Here is a 17698-nt window from a genome sequence, read left to right as displayed (position 1 = left end):
TTATAAGCATATTATTAAAGTACAGATGTACAAAAAACAAAACAAAAAACAAAAAAAAGACAGTGGACGTTTTAAAATTAAGTTGGCATCCTTATCTTACAGAATCTGGTATGAACAATTGGTTTCCTCAATTGAAAACGTGCTGATAAAAAAGAGCATTTCGAGTAAAAAAAGACAATGTGATATTGTAGAATCTATCATATCATTTATATTTTCGAAATAAAATAAAATTTTGAAACACTCCGACCCTAACATTAAAATGTAACTTTGCGACTTTTGCATTTTTTGTGAATTAAATAGGGAATTCAATAATTTTTGTACATGTTTCTGCATTTTTTGCGTATTGTTTTCAAATCGGTGAAATTGTTTGGCAGGGGTCTTTGGCTTCCAGTAGTGAGTCAGTGGGGTTCCACAGAAGTGATATGGCTCAGAAGTGCTACTGAAGATAATGTACAAGAGTGGGTCTATGATGTATTTTATAAGGGGGTGGGTGATTAGGAAGGTAGCAGTGTTACACTTACTTTGCAGATTGAACAGAAGACATCGTTTTTTTTTTTTAAGTATTAGAGACCTCTTAGTGCTATTCTGTGTGACTGAAAAAGTGTCAAGTTTCACTATCAGCCCAAGAAAGTAGATGGAATTTTACAAAATCACTTATATTCCATTTACCCAACACACAGAACCATTGAAAAAATGTCTTCCAGGACAACCACACACTTTTTCTAGGAAAATATTACCTTCTGACAAGTCCAACATCCACAGTATTAATAGTGAAATGACACTAGGTATACCTTTTAGAGAACTGTGATCAAAGGGACAGCTCTCACGCATACTAATGGAGCGTTTCCATCCAAAGCAGTTGTATAAATATGTATTTGTGTAATTGAAGTTGTCCTACAGCACTACGTGTCTCATTTAAGTTTCTTCAGAGCATTTTTGGCGAGATTCTATGATCAGTGAAGGAAAAATGTGGGTGGTTAGAGTTCAACTGGTAAAGGTAGAGTCCTGGTCAAATATTCTTCAGTCTCTTCCACTAGAAGTGTATTGTTTAGTTAATAGTACATTGCAACCGTTCAGCAGTTAGGCCTTTCCAGAATGAATGTTGGTTGATTCAGTCCTGAGCTTGAGTTCACAGAGTTTCACAGCCACGTCCCTAGACTCCTACAGATATGGCTCCATGTTTCTTTTCTTTAAATAAGGCACGTTTTTGCAGAATTTTGTGTTGTGGGTAGTCCGGGCAAGTCCTTTAGTTACCCCAGTCCTTTGTCCAGGTAATCCTTGTCTATGATACAAACAAATGTAACTATTATTTGTGAAACTACTCGTAGTAAGTAGAGTGTTTCAAGGCCATTTCATGTGGATTCATCTACACAGGTCAAAACACATTCTAGATGCATTATTTTTGAGCATTTGGAACCTATGTCACATATGAATGAGTTTATTTCGGTGCGCAGTGTAAAGAAAGGTACAATAGTGTCAAAAAAACATCACAATGTCTGTTTTCAACTCTGCCTCGTGGCCAGTTCTAAGGAGTAAAAAAGATTCTACAGAGAAGGGAGATTTGCACATTTGGAAAGAATCAATGTTCAAAGTTGAATAACTCCAGCTTCTCAATCTAACATAAGGCACAAGGTGAGGCTCTGTCAGGAATCAGGTTCACCACAGATGGCTGATCAAGCATAGAGCTCATGGAGGATGGACATTGTGGAGAGGGGGCGGAGGACACTGAAGAGTTTGAGAACACTAGTCCATTCACCGTCTGCTCACTGATGCACTCATAGCCTGATAATTGGTACACTTCCGTGGCAAGGATGGAGCGAGAATTTAAGACCATTTTTGACATGCAGCCTTCAACTACCAATGTTTTGTGAGTTTTGATGGTTCTTTCCTTTGTAGCAGTTCACACTCATTATTCAACCCTCATGTTTATTGTTTCCTGCCATCGCTGTTCCCTTATGTTAGATTCCCTCTTAGACCTCCTTTCTCTATACTGAACTTTGTTGTGCTCAACACCTTTGGGCATCTGTCTCTTTCGTATGTCCTCTGCTTCTACCCTGCCTGGCTTGTGGTGGAGTCCTGTTGTCCTTGTCTGAGATCCTGATCTGCTTGATGGCTTAATACAGCCACATCTGCTATTGAAATCAGTAGTCCGGGATCACTTCTATACCTTATGAGATCACTCTAGCTGGTATTTGTATACATCTTTGGTCCTCTGCTTCTCCTACAGCAGTTTCAATTAATTTTCATTCCTGAAGCATCAAGGATGCTGTGTGACGTCATTTACCTGTGATAAATACATTCCAAGAGTGCGGTAAAGTCTAGTGTTCTCTCTCTTACTCCCTTTCCTGTTTTCCCCTGATTCCTACTGCAAGCCTGTAAACCATCTTTCACATCCCTGTAGGTGTTCAAGGATGGCTGGCTTTTTCAGTAGGTCAGCTCATCTGGACCTCACTGGCTTCTAGGCTGGTGGGGCATGGAAATTGTATTGGTTTGAATTCTGGTTCTTCTGCAATGATTTCCCCCCATTCATACATGGATATCACTTTCATCCAGAAAAAACAATCTTGACCCAGGAAGGTGTCCCTGTTTGCCTCATTTACCGGCCTGTTTTAACAAAAAGTGGATTTGGGTGTCACCAGTATACATTTTGAGGGTTAACTGGTTTTGGTCCAGCAGGTGCTCTAATGAAGGTTGTAGATTTTGAAGAACATGCATGATAGCGATGTAACCAAGATACTCCATATGACACCTGCTGATGTGAGATTCCATTGACTAGCAGCTCTTTCCTTATACTAGCCAGTATTGTTTCAGTGCCACTGCCTCTCCCTGACCTGAACCCAGACTGGTGATGATAAAGTATGAGATGTAATTGAAGGTTACAAGTCAGTCATGCAACTGTCTTTCAAACATCCTTTTTGCTGATGGTCATGCTTCATAGCATAAATTTGACATTGGTCAGTAGTTGGTCAGGACCTTTTGGTTTGGAAGACAATTTCTTCAGCTGAGGTGTGATGACAGATTTTTTTTAAAAGCCTGGTGACTTAAATGAGGAAGGATGTGTTGATCGTTGTTGTGACATCTACCTCCAGAGAGACGAGTAGATGTTTTAAACAAGCTACCCATACATGTTTCTAGAGGTGTTGTGAATGATTTTGTCCTTTGGGCCAACAGTGCAAATTAATTTCGGTCACTAGGAGCCTATGGTGTAAGCAGGACTGTACTACAACGGTTCGGAGGGGAGGGAAGTGAACTCACTGATTTTTATGATTCTGTGAAAACAAAATAAGTAAGGAATATTCATTTAAACGTGGGAGTCGCGTTAGTTTTTACAACCCACAGGACCTGCATTAGGCTCTTACACTGTGAGATTTGTGATTGTTGGGCCAGTCTGAGCAGTTATTGAAATACAATTCACCAGGCTAGCTATGAATTGATTCTGCTAGACTGTTTTTATAGGAGTCAGCGAACAAAGAGAGCAAAAATATATACTAAGTTTATTGGTAAATATGGAGTTGTAATGGGTTCTGTTACTGAAACTAAAAATCCTGTGATTTCCTAAGAAGTGAGACATTTCTTCTAGGAATGCGTTAGCTCTCATGTGTAGCACTTTGACCAATGTGGGAAACATTTGGGTTGGAACTGCAATATATTTAGATTTGTCCTAGTATGACGTCGATTTGGAGCAAATGAATCATTATTCTTCAAGTTCATGAAATCTGCAGATGCCTGGCTTCAGGTTCCACCCTGAAAGTTTGTCTTTTTTCACCCCGTTACCCTCAAACGACCATAACAGTGTTATTTAGTAGATTTTGTTTACTTTCAATGTAATTTCTATCAGTTGTCCTCTCCGTTACCTGTTGAAGGTTGAAAGAGTTGAGCTTCCATCCTCTTCTGGAGCACCAATCTATTATCCAGGCCCCTTGGATGTGACATCACTGACTCTACACAAGAACCAGCCCCAGTAACCTGCCTTGGGGATTATTCCCAGATTCTGCAAAGTCACGTTGAGCAGAAGAGCTTTTTCAGTAGCCCTGGACAAAATATGGAACACTCTCCCTTTTTGTTTACAAAACGAAAATTGGCTCCTGAAAATTAGGAGTTTTCTCAAGACTGCTGTCCTGCCACGTGGCTGCAAATAGCTTTACCTGCTCCCTTCCACACTGTTAATTGACTGGTTTTCCCTCACCCCAAAAACCAGGAATGAAAATGACTTTTACAGCTCGACTGACTTGGAATATGATGGACTCTGTCCTAACAATCTTATCTTGCCATGTGACTGACTCTACTGCAACCCTGGCTGTCTCTGCGTTACTGGCTCTGCACCAGCTGCTGTGGCCTGGAATGTGGCTGGCTCTGCTTCATCTTTCGATCTTACAATATCAGCCTTTCGAAGCCATGCTAGTGTGGTGTGCACCAGGCTCTATCCCAACACACCTGATCTGGCATGTGACAACATCGGCTGTGGTCCAGACAGTCTGCCAAACAATTAGTTCTACCTCAGCTCTGCCATCCAACCATGTGACTGTCTATAGACTAGCCCAGGGTTCTGCAAAGTCGGTCCTGGAGAGCCAGGTCCATGCCAGATTTTTAGCATATCCAGATTTAGAAAACAAATGTTCCAGAAATCTACATTTTTCTAAGTGTGGATATGCTAAAAATCTGGCCTGGACCCGGCTCTCCAGGACCGACTTTGCAGAACCATGGACTAGCCCAACTGGCATTCTACTGGCTGGTTCTCTATCAGCCCTTTCAGCCTGCCGGGAAGTTGGTTTTGCTCAAGCTGTGATTGGTCCTACACAAGCTCCTTTGAGATGACATGGTGCTGGCTCACCTCACTCTGCTGGCCATAGCCTGCCAGTATGCCATGCTTCTGGCTCTGTCCCAAATTGAGCGCTATGACCTGGGATGTGGTTCTGCCCAGCCCTTATGGCCTACAATGCAACTACCTCTAGCCAGCCCTGCTGGTTTGCTATGAAGCTGGTTTTGCCTGCAGCAAAATAGGCCTGCTATGTGAAGGGTTCTACACATGCCGTACTGGAGTAGAATGTGACTGGCTCTGTGTTAGATCATGTGACTTTGCATGTGATTTCCTCTGCTGCAGCCCTTACACAACCACATCATTGCACAGGACTGACCCAGGTCCTTTTACCTTGCGTGCAGCCTGCTCTGCCGCAGGCTTTGCAGTCTGCCATGTGATTGAAGCGTTCACCTGTCGTGCAATTGGCTGAATGCATCCCAAGTTACTTGCCATATGATGTGGGCGTGCCCGGCCTGGCTGGATGTGTGTGCATGGAGGCACACCAGCCTTGTACGCCTGCATTCTGACATGCCTGCTCCAGTCCTTCTACAAGGAAGATGATGATTACTTCCCCATCAACAGCCACGAGGTATGCGACTACCTACATCAACTCCACCCACTGCCTTGTCATGTCACTAACCCTGCTGAAGCACTGTCAGCCATTCTATTGACTCTGCCCATACCGCTGGCAAGCTTTGCAGCTGTTCTGTTCCAGCGCTTCTGCCCTAGCATGCAGATGGCTTTTCCAAGCCCCTACGCCATGTGACTGGCTCTATGCTAAGTGGATGTCTCCGCTTCATCTCCCCATACCCGGCACGTGATCGGGCTCTGCTTCAGCCCTCCTTGTCTTCACAGGGACTAGCAGCCCGGCTGCCCTGTGAATGGCTTTAATGTTAACCTTACTAGACTACGAATTGACTAGGAACGCCCCAGTGGGCTGGAATACCGCTGGCTCTGCCAAATCCTGCCATCACGATGTATGACTACCTCTGCATCAGCCCCAAGGGCATGGCAAAAATTGACTCTGCCCTGCCCCCTGACCCAACGTGTGCCGTGGCACAAACGCAGTTTCCCATCGTGCCATGTGACTGACTTCGCCCTGCTGCCCAGTCACACAGCCTCTCCCCCCCTCCTCCCCCACACCAAATGGCCACATCAAATCTCTCTACTTCCGACCCACAAACGTGCAACCGGCCTTGCCTCGGTGTCATGCTTCCATTTTCTTACGATAATGGCATTACTCCTAGTCCTACTCCCTCGCCTTCCTTTTAACCAATGAGGCCTCCTGCCTCCCCCCTAGACCCTCCCTTCCCCTTTCAAAAACCCCCCCCACCCTTATCCCCTCCTGTACAAAAACCAAGCCCAAGCCGCAACTCGGACAGTCCGTACCGGGAGGGTGGGAGGGAACGGAAAAGGAAGGCGAGGGAGTAGGACTAGGAGTAATGCCATTATCGTAAGAAAATGGAAGCATTACCTCCCGTCCCTCCCTCGCCTTCCTTTTAACCAATGAGACATAGCAAGAAAAACACACCGGAGACGGACATCGAGTTGCAAGACCCTTAGTTAATATCCTGCACCAAGAACATCCCAAACATTATCTCATAGAGGATAAGACCCGGTGACCAAACACCGACTCCAAACCACCCAAGTCCGATAGCCTATAATGACGCACAAACGCCGAAGGAGAAGCCCAAGTGGCGGCCCTGCAAATCTCCACCACTGAAGTCCCCTGAAGCTCTGCCACCGTCGCCGCCATGCCTCTGGAAGACCTCCCCTGAATCCCTAGAGGAGGAACCACCTCTTTCAAGGAATAGGCCAACAGAATCAAAGATCGAACCCACCGACTCAAGGAAGCCGTGGAAGGTTTCTCACCTTAGCGCGCCGGACCAAAAGTAACAAACAGTGAATCCCCTGTACGAAAAGGAGCCACCACCCGCAGATACTCCAACAAAACCCTACGTACATCCAACAAATGCAAACGGACCTCCTCCCCAGATGAGGGATCCGGACAAAATGAAGGAAGGATGACCGCCTGCCTGGAATGGAACGAAGAATTGACTTTTGGAATAAAGGAAGGCACCGGAACCAGAACCACCCTATCGGGAAAAATCTTACAAAAAAGAAAAGGAACATGCCAATGCCCCCAATTCCCCCAACCGACGAGCCGAAGTAATGGCGACCAAAAAGAACGTCTTCAAAGATAGACGTCGCAAATCATAGTCCCCCAATGGGTCAAAAGGGGCCCCCGTCAACACATCCAAAACCAAGGACAGATCCCATGAGGGAAAAGAACGGACCGGGCGAGGAAATAAATTAATAAGCCCCTGAAAAAAATCCAGGCATCAATCGCCCTTCAACTTGAAGATTACGCCATGGCCCCTAAATGCCTGAATAGCCGCCCACTGTACCCGAAGAGAAGCCACTGACAACCCTAAACGAGCACCGTCCTGCAGGAACTGCATCACCTCAAAGAGAGAAGCGCAGGAAGGATCCAACTCACGACTTAAGCACCAAGACGAAAACACCTTCCACTGTCTACCATAAGAAAGCAAAGTTGAACGTCTCCATGAAGCCAGCAAGGTAGAACTCAAAGCCACTGGCACCTAACAGAAACGCCCTGAATAGTTGAAACGGAGGGAACGCATATAAAAGGCCCTGCGGCCAAGGACATGACATCCCGTCCACCTCCCATGCTTGGGGACACCGAAACCGGGAGCAGAAGCACTCCACTATCGCATTCTCTACTGACGCAAACACATCCAGCACTGGAAGACCCCAAAGCCGAACCAGATGCCGAAACAGAGACCTCCGGAGAGAGAAAAGTTGAGAGGAAGGAATCACTCTGCTCAGTAGATCCGCCCGAACATTTACCACTCTCGCCGAATGACATAAGCCTCGGCCACTAAGTCGTCTGTGCGAACCAGAACCGCCAACCCCCTCAGGGAATCCTGGAAATGGACCCGAGCCAGGAATATAGCCCGCAACTCTCGCCAATTAGATGACCGACTCGCCTCCCGAGGGGACCAAAACCCCCGAATCTGAGCTGACCCCATCCATGCCCCCCAACTGGAGAGGCTGGCATCCGTTGTCACCACCACGGGTCTCAGAGGTGACAAAGACACCCCTACCCTCAGGTGGTCTGCATCCAACCACCATTGCAACTCTCTGTGAATCAATCCGGACCCTGGAACCCCGTCCTTCAGAGAACCGGACCCTGGATCCCACCTACTCAAGAACCACGTCATCAAGCACAGGGGATGGAAACGTGCCCAAGAACCCAAAATATCACTGACGGCAAATGTGCAGTCGCAACCATAGAAGAGCTCGGGGAGCAGACAGTAACCATACCTTCTTTACCAAAGCCTGGAGAGCATCCAACCTCTTTTCAGACACAGTCACCAACCCTGGAATAGGCTGAAACCGAGCCCCTAGAAAAACCAGATCCTGGGACGGCACAAAGTCTGATTACACCCAATTAATCAAAAACCCGTGTTATTGCAGGACCCCCAGAACTTGGGCCACCTGCCTCTGCAAAAGGTCTCGTGAATGGGCATGAATCAAAATGTCGACTAGATAAGGGTGCAGAAACACCCCTTCTGAATGAAGCAAAGCCACTAGAGGAGCCAGCATATTCCTGAAAATTCGGGGAGAAGATTTCAGACCGAAAGGCAGAACGCAAAACTGGAAATGATCCTGCCCCACAGCAAACCTCAGGAACTTTTGAGAGGACCATGCCCCCGGTACGTGTGGGTAAGCATCCGGCAGATCCAGTGACACCAGAAAATCCCCTTGCCTGACCAATGGAAAAATAGTCCGAATGGACAGCATGCGGAAATGCACTGTCCTGATCCAGGTATTCACCTCCTTCAGATTGAGCACCGGTTGAAAATCCCCCTGAAACTTTCCGCACAAGAAACAAGACCGCATAAGTGCCCTGACCTCGGTCGTCTAGTGGAACATGGGAAATGGCCCCCATGACCAGTAAGTCCCGCACTCCGTCCAATAATGCTCCACTCCAAGACCCCTCTGAAGGCAGAGGTGTGGGATGCACCCCGGAATCTGGAGGAACCGCCACAAAATCTATGACATAACCATTGGTCACCATGTCTAGTACCCAATGATCGGTTACACTGTCCTCCCAAGCTGAAAGAAAGTGACACAGTCATCCCCCAACCGGCCCTCTGCCAGGCCCACAGCGAATGCCAGGACCCCTTCTTGAAACCACCCCGGGTCTCAGGAGTAGACTTCTTAGGTGAAAAACGCGGATGAAAACGCCGTCTCCTAAACGAAAAGGATTTAGCAACCCTAGTAGGAGAAGATCTGGAATGCTTCTTCCACCCTTTACCCGAAGAAGAAACCCCTTTATAAGGTAAGGCATGCTTCCGCTCCTTAAACGCCTTGGAAAGTATGGATGGTAATAGTTCTCCAAACAAGTTACAACCCTCAAACAGCAGTCTCAACAAGGCCGCCGTTTCCCCTGGATCAGCCTTCCATGAACGCAACCAGAGGGACCTACGAGCCCTAATCAAAGACCCAGATGCCAGAGCCGAAGTACGGACTATATCTGAAGACACATCCGCCAATAATCTGGCCAGCTGTTCCATACCAGCCAGGAGCTCCGAACACTCCGCCCCTTCCTGTACAGCCACCGCCAGTTTATCAAAGCCTTGAACCAATGATTGTGACGCATAAGCAGAATAAATCCCTGCCTTCAGCGCCAGATTCTCCGCCGCAAAAGCCCTCTTAAGACCTGAATCCACTTTACGGTCTGTGGCATACGTAGGCACACAATCCTCCGGATTGACTGCCGTTTTGCCAATTAGAGTAGCCAGAATAGAGTCCAGGCGTATTGAAGGAGGAAAAACCCCCTCACCCTCAAGTAAGTAAAGTTTCTGAAGGAATCGTGGAACCTGAGCCTTCTCCACATCCTTCCACTCACGAAACACCATATCCTTCACAGGTCCCTGGAAAGGCATGGCAAACATAAAAGGCGTCTGATATTTGAGGAAATAAATGAGACTCTGAGTTTGTAGGTTGAAACACAGGGAAACCTAAACTGTCCCGAACATGTGTCATCACTTCCCACATTACCTCTTCTGGAAACCTATTTCCCCCCAGATGACGTTGATGGGGCCTCATCCTCACTCTCCGATGAGGATTTTCTTGCCGCTACCGATGATTGCGCACGCTTAGACTGATCAGTCCTGGCCACGCCAGCTTGCAGTGCCCTGGTGACAGCCATTTCACCCATATCCTGCACTTCCTCACTAGACATGAGGGGAGTACCCCTGCCAGGTACCTGTGGGTTCTCAGGAAGAGCAATGCTACCCTCCCCTCCCACCTCCGAGGAGGAAGAAGAGACAACCACGTCTCTTTGCTGGAGCTTTAGGCATGGTAACCAAAATAACACTGCCTTTCATTCCAAAACACTACCCTACATATAGGACCCTGGTCCTCCCTAACAGGGCTCCACCAAACCCTAAAAAGGTCACAATCCTTGTAAAAATCCAAAAAACCACGGGCAGAACGCCCGTCCTACCTGACCAGCATCCAAAAATTGAAGTTCCTCGGTCCTCGCGGCTCCGCGGCACGGAAACCCGGAAACTAACGCCCCAGCCACAGAGGGCCGGCTGACCCCGTCAGCCGGCCTCCAGGACACGCCTCTCGAGCAACCATGCTGCTCGTTCAAGACGCGCCCCAGCCGTAGCACTCCTCGCGGAGCTCCGCGTCCCGAGGAGTGCCTCCATCGACGACCTCCAGGCCCCGCCGTGCAGGTAAGAAAGGGAAAGAAAACCGTCTAGCGTGGGCTAGACAAAAGAACAGGAGGGGATAAGGGTGGGGGGGGGTTTTGAAAGGGGAAGGGAGGGTCTAGGGGGGAGGCAGGAGGCCTCATTGGTTAAAAGGAAGGCGAGGGAGGGACGGGAGGTAATGGCATGCAGCTTACTCTAACCTATGCTTGAATACACGCAACTCAACCGTCTCACTTCCAACTTTAATGAGCGTCCACGTGACTAGCTGTACCCTGCCACCATGGCCTTGGTATGTGACTGGCTCCGTACGAACCCCCTAAGCCTATCACGTGGCGAGCTCAGTCAGCCTCGTTGCAGTTGCCTTATTCTAGTTGCACTGCCCGCCAAATAACGGACTTGCATCAACCCTCCTATCTTGGCAATTAACTGTCTCTACCCTTTGAGAACTGTTCTGCAAGCGACAGCCTCTGTCCCAGTCCTCCTGCCTTCACGAGTAACTGCCTTGGCCACACTAGTTTGGCACGAGAGGTGTTCTTCTCCGGCGCCATATGCCTGGCATGCAACTGTAAATAGTCCGGCTCCGTACTGTGCATTGTTGGCCATTTTCTTCATGCCAGTTTTTGGTAAGTAGGCAACATCCACAATACGGATGCGATTTGAGAGACTCGAGGTGGAGAGAATAATGAATAATATGTGTGCTGCTGGGCTGGACCACAGTCGGCTGCATACCGGCTAAAGGGGTTGGGGTGCAGATGGTGAAAATAAAAGCCAATAACATAACAAACATTCATTGGCACAGCCAAAGCATCTTGCATTAGTTGTCTGCCGTTTGGCTTTGCCAGTGCCTGTTTTGTTTTGTCAAGCGCACGTTTCTCTTAGTAGTCCCTGGCATCGAAAATAAACAACGTTGTGTGCAGATGTGTTCTTGTGTAAGGGCAGATTGGCGTCACCCGCCCTGATATTAGCTAATGGTTAAAGTGAGCTCATACGCTACCCCACATGGTATGAAACTGTGGGAAAATTTTGATGACAAGACAGCAGATGAGTGAAGAGGGCGGCTGAACCCCTCTTAGTAAGCACGCTGTATATATAATGGTGGTGACAGCTTCCAGACCTATACATTGTCTCTTCCCTTCTTGTCGTGCAGGCTACACATCTTGGTGTGTCTACCTGTCTGTGGCACGGCACGGGTAACCAAGTGGGATCACCTCCAAGGACCCTCAACGACTAAAACTGTGTCTCAAAATAGGATGACATGGGGTGATAGCGGTTTGTGAATTTTTCAGCACGAAGGTAAAGTTCGTGAGGGAAAAAAAAAACATGACAAAATCCATACGGTAAGAAAAAAATGCCGAATGAGTCCGGAGGAGTGCACAGGCCCAATTCGACTCCTTAGAAGGCGTTTTGGGTACAAAGCCTCCTTAGGCTGCCCACGTTCCCTGTGTTTCTCGTGCAAGGTGTGTGTTCCGCAGCTAGAGGGGGGTGTGGGACAGAGAGCCGAGTTTCCTCCCCACTGGCACACGCGCACGCACAGAGTCATAGCTTCTAATACCCTCACACGGGGAGGAGGCGAAGCAGGTCCAAGCCCTGAAACTCAGAGCAGCTCTCCCCCGGCTGAGGGAGGAGGCGCAGGTCTCCGTGGGAGAGAGAGCGGGGTGGCTGCCTCTGTCACCGGAGAAACACCCCCGACGCTCAATCCATTTCACACTCCGAAAGGGGTGGAGAGGATCTAACGGACTACGGATATTTCTTACTGTTTGGCTGCTGGAGAATTGCTCTTTTCTGGTTCTGGTTCACTTTGTCAGTGTAATTTCTTCGCGGCGTGTGGCTCGGTGGAAACTACACTTTATTGTATTCATTTTACGCTGGAAATTCAGACAACATACGAGAAAACAAATTAACACGCTGTGCCGGGAATTGGAAAGCAGGAGACGGGGAATGAAGGAAGCGGCGGCCGCGGCCGGAGGGCGCACGGATCCATGAGGCTCGGCGCGGAGGGCGAGGGAGCCGCTCTCCCGGGCACCGCTGCGTTTCCCACATAGCCCCGCACTCGGCGTGCCTCTGACCCTGCCTCGCCCCAGGCGGCAGCACTACCCCGGAGGAGCCGGCATGGCGTCCAGCGCCCGCCTCACCGACCAGCGCCAGCTCTTCGCGGAACTTGAAAAGTAAGGACGCTGCCCCCTGGAGCGTTGTCCCTGCTTCTTCCCGGGGAGCCGACCCCCTTCCCCTCACGGTGAACCCTTCCTCCCTTCCCCTCCGTAGGGAACCCTGCCACCCACTCCCTGGGAAGCCCTGCCAGTCTGAAGTCATCACCATGACAGGAGAGAGAGACCCGTCTGGTGTCTTTGCGATGCGCTAGTTCATTGTTTGTGACTGCACAGAATAACTAACCCAGGTATGCCCGTCACAACTACCGTACAATCGCATGTCGTTCACAAGGCGCTAGGCACCCTGTTGGGGTGCTCACGCGAGGGGCACCCCTTTTCTGCCTTCGCAGCGTTGCCAAGCCCCTGTGACCCCTGGTCTTGAGGGCGAGGGTCACAGGAACTGCACGCATTTTGCTGAATGTAATGTTTGTTTCGTGTGCAGGGAGAAACTGTGTTATTGAAATCTTTTCTGTGCTTGAGCATGTGATAATTGGCAATGTCTGGCGACTAGTTGTGTATGTTGCAATCTGATTTCACCCCTCTGCCCCGTAGTCTCTTGTTTACATGGGGCTGATCTGTGATATGTTACGCAAATGTATTCTGATTGTTGTTTCTGGGACCTTGTGCTGTTTCAGAGAGCTAATAACGGGGTCACCCTCAACCTGACGATAATCCTCACAGCGCGCACACTGTCATCGGTGTTGATAATGCAAACAGGAGCACCCCGAAAGGGGAGGTTGTCAGAGTGGCGGAGGACGCCGAGACACACAAGACAGGGCCACTTATGTAAACGTCCAAAAGCGCCAAGAAGCTGGGGAAATGGTACTCCTGCTGTTACATTCTCATGAACCCTTCCACACACACACACCCAAACAGGCGTTCAGCAACATGCTGCATTAATGCCTTATTCTGTGTATAGCCAGGCCAGAAAAAGGACAATACAGTACAAAATATTATCACTAACTACTGCAAACTTGTGTAAACGGTGTGCGACTCTGTCTCCCGACGCTGTCCTGCATCACCTTCGAGCATGTAAACTAGCAGCAGGCTGCTTGTAGAGTTTGCAGGTATTGCAGTGAGCGCACACAGCTTTTCACCCTAGCCGCTCTCAGAGGGCGGCTCTGACCAGGTCGGCAACCAAAACATATTAAATGGAGAATAAGAAGGGCTTTACGGTGAGTCCTCGCGGAAAGCAGATTACGTCTGTTGATACGAGATATTAGAATGAGTCCTCCTCGAGCATATGATTTTCAGTCAAACTAAATGAAGCGTCTCATTAGTCAACTAACTTTTTAACAGTTCCCCATTTTCGGCATATTTAGCTCACTGGTTTATGGATGAACATGAGTTATAGGCCGACATGTCAATATAAGCAATGTATCTCAGTTGGTTAGTGTGGCTGCGGTACAGATTTTTTTATAACCTGTTGGCCGCGTATTCTAAACCTCACAGAGCTGTTTTAGATTTTATTCCTTCCAGATTTTAATCCTTCCAGAGTCGGTAAAACGAGAACGAATCTGCTGGTAATAGCAAGACCTGTTTTTACCAGATTCCCGTAGCCGCAGGACTGGCAGTATGGACTACGTAAAAGGGAAGCCCTATGTTTGTGACATATGTATATGGTCGATTTTGCTTCTCTATAGTAGTTGCACAATGCACTAACAAGGGAGACTTTTAACCAACGTGCTGTCTCTGCAGTCTCGTTTCCAGTTTTCATCAGAAAGAGAGAAGCATTCTCTTGTTGACCCCAATGGTCAGTCAAAGCTCCGTTCACACAAGTTTCTTTAACCCCCACACAGAACAGAAGCATGCGCACGCACAAGCAGAGATGAGCAGCGTAGCAGCAGTTCAAGCTTCCCGAATGCACATACAACAGGTACAGCCCAGGCAGAAGATAGAATATTCCCTGACACATAGAATAGGTACAACAGAGACATCCACATACACTTCCTGCACACGTGCGCGTGCACACACACACCATCAATAGCACAGGTAGCACAAGACATATAGACAAACACACCAAGAGAAGAGGCACAACACAGGGACGTACAAACCTTCATCAAACAAAATTGACACTGTGTGGATCACATGGGGAGACTCCCCCCAGACCACGCAGGGTAGGAACAGCAAAATCACCACACACACACGCACGCACGCACACACACACACCCCTGCCCCCCCCCCCCCACCCTGTAGTGGGCATCACTTTACACACATACCCAAAATGTTGGCCCCACCCCCCAGTCCAGCAGGGGCGGCATCACAACCTCCCCTCACATATATAACTTGTATAGCATTGGCAACAGTAATGTCGTTTTCCCTCATGCAACAGAACTGATATGGTGGTGTTATGGTGCTTTCAGGCCTGGAAGTGCATCTTTCACTGGGTCTCTGAAGCTACGAAGAAAGGGAATATCCACCAGGATGTACGACTACCCTCTTGATACCCCACCATGCCCATTGCTGCAGTTTTAAACAGACTTTTATGACCGCCGTCGAACCATGCGATAGACTATTAAACTGGGTGAAAGCCGTGGTGTGAGTCAGTCACCTTTCCTCAAAGCAAGGCATCCCACCACATACAAAGCATTATTCATTAAAAACAAGTGGTGCGTCCACACCTCTCCGTGTGTACTATACTCTAAACATATTTACAGCTGATCAGATCAAAAAAGCCTTGCAATACTTCGCTTATCACCTGAGTTGATTGTGTTATGTCTTAGCTGAGGCAAATCCTAATTTCATTGTTTGAAACATTGATTGGGGTGTGCTGTCACTCAAGCGTAGCAGGAATAGGTTTAGAGACAAAATGTTCACCCTTTTCTGATGGTGCACATAGATTTTTGAAGCCTCCCACTTTTCTGATGATGCACCCCATCTAAATAAACCTGTACATTCACTTTAACAAGCTTGTAACCCAGCTTTCGAATGATGTACCTTCATTTTCAGAGCAAGTTTCTCGTATATGTTTTTTCTTTTAGCCTTCACTGCCCTTTTCATATTTCATACTGAAGACTTTAGTATTCCTGGGCCATTGCCCATTGTATTGAGCCTGCCTTGGCATGCACTGCTATTTTTCCACAATCTTGGGCGTTCTTTGCTTCAATGTTTCAGTTTGGTATTTGCTTCTGAAAAGTAGCTGGGTCAGTACAGGTACTGTTTTATACATTTGTGTTTTTGTTTTATGCAATGTGAATGTTCGCAGAATGCTCTCAGAGTCCCACAGGCTCAGCGCTGATAAGGCAGAACTCATAGAAAGGTGGAGTGGGGAGAAAACCAGACAATGGGTTTGAAGAACTTGATTTGACATAAATTAGAGAAGGGAGGTGTCGGGCTGATGAGAAAGTGTATGGGAAAGGGGCAGTGGGAGTAGCCAGTGAGAGTAGGCAGAGGGAACGAAGAGAGAACGAGGGACATGTTTCAGAAATGAAGGAGAGAAAACTGACTTCCTCAGAAAAAAGTTGGAAAGTAGTAAGATGGGTAACTAAATACATAATGTGAAGACATCAGAATTATTTTGTGCACAGTCTGTCTCCACTATTCACAAGGGGTGTGTATGTTGTTAGTATTCCCTATAGAAAAATAGCGAGATAGATTCCCTGGATCCTTCTGGCGATACTTGTGCAATTTATTTAGTATGTCTCTGAAACCGATAGGGTTTTTTGTAGCATGAGAAGTACACAGGCACCGTGAAGCATCTAGAATAGAGAAGAGATGGGTGGGAAGAACTCCACAGTTGGGCATCAGAAGAGAATTGGGAGAAGGTGTAACTGAAGACAGAAGGAACGGAGCAGCACCGCTCTTGCCTCCTTCTTTGTATAATCTCCTGTGGGAGTGTGGGATGGAGGTGTCCTTAGCCTGTGCCATCTTCAACCAGTTGTGAAAGTGTGTGAGGTAGTTGATGGAAAGTAGTGCTTCTTCCATTCATTCACATGCAGGAATTCGTCAGGATAAAGGCTGTCTGTGGGGATCTCTGTTTAAAAGTGGCCTGAGTGCTTCTTGCCCTCAGCCCCATGGGAGAATCCCCAGTTGAGAGAGTATGAAATTAGCAACAAGAATGTGGGCCATGCTCTATCCCCTATGCCGGGCGGTGTTTTGGAGTCATTCTATGGAGGACGAGTGAATATAAGCATCAGTGATGCCAAATAGCACATGTTGATGCAGTGAAGAGTGCCAGTCTGAGTGGCAGACGGAGAAAGGAGGACACAAGAGTTCTCTGCACACACAGCCTACAACCGGATGTATGCACAAACCCAGGATCCGGCAGTGGCACTGCGGGCAGAGCAAACCGGGCAGCAGTGGGAGGCTCAGGGCAGCCTTTAGATAGAGGAAGGGCTGTTTTTTTCTCTGGAATAAAGAGAAACAGACGAGGGTTGCATGTTGTCAGATATTTGGAGTAATTTAGGGACCTTTCCAATGCTTGACTATCAGGCCAAGCCCAAAACCATCAAGCACGATGAGGAGTATGATCTTGATTGCAATAAACTCTGAAATCATTTCCTTTCTTATGAGGTGGATGGATCCTGGACGAGCATGTCCTACTGCTGTTATTACTATTTACTATGGTTATGTGCCACAATCTCTTTCTCTCTTCTGCTGTGGTCACATTTGTCTTAAACACATAATCCCGTAATTTTTGTAGCCAGTTATCTGAAAAACACTCTTCTGGGCATGTCTCTGCTGCATCAGGCATAACCCCCAACGCTATCAAGGGAGGGTGGGCCTGCCGGTGATTCTGAGATGAAGAGTTCTCAGTTATTTGCTATCTGGTTTAGAGAGCTCATTCTCTGAGTCTTGCTTGACGATCTCCTAGCTAAAAAGCATGGTCATACCTTTACCTTCGTTCAGTGCATTGGAGGTTGTCTCCTTTCATCTGCCCGTACTATATTGAATGTATTGTTGTGGTTGTATTTGACAAATTGCTGTGACTATTTGAACTGAGTCTCTAAGCACCAAGAGAAAGAGGAAATTGTAGTTGTCGTCAGCCTGAAAGTTCTGTGACG

At 47.8% G+C, this 17698-nt stretch overlaps 1 protein-coding gene and 1 long non-coding RNA gene across 20 annotated transcripts in view; one reads left to right on the top strand and one right to left on the bottom strand.

Annotated features, from left to right (window-relative positions):
- The window catches only part of PTPRD (protein tyrosine phosphatase receptor type D), a 3982777-nt gene that overhangs the window by 3246481 nt on the left and 718598 nt on the right, over nt 1-17698 (top strand). For 7 of the 19 annotated variants that reach the window (XM_069230144.1, XM_069230140.1, XM_069230138.1 and 4 more), the window contains exon 1: nt 12253-12713. The exons of 2 other annotated variants lie outside the window; for them this stretch is intronic. The gene's annotated coding sequence lies outside the window, so the exon portion shown is untranslated. Of the gene's footprint in view, nt 1-12086; nt 12944-17698 lie in introns of those variants that run through there. 10 more of the 19 variants (XM_069230149.1, XM_069230147.1, XM_069230148.1 and 7 more) reach the window with 3 other exon arrangements.
- Nucleotides 1-17698, bottom strand: part of LOC138289062 (uncharacterized) — a 55072-nt gene that overhangs the window by 33646 nt on the left and 3728 nt on the right. The window lies entirely within an intron of this gene.

The sequence above is a fragment of the Pleurodeles waltl genome, chromosome 1_1, assembly GCF_031143425.1.
Source record: "Pleurodeles waltl isolate 20211129_DDA chromosome 1_1, aPleWal1.hap1.20221129, whole genome shotgun sequence".
Classification (NCBI taxonomy): domain Eukaryota; kingdom Metazoa; phylum Chordata; class Amphibia; order Caudata; family Salamandridae; genus Pleurodeles; species Pleurodeles waltl.
Note: the sequence above shows the minus strand (reverse complement) of the source record. Positions and strands in the feature narration are given on the sequence as shown.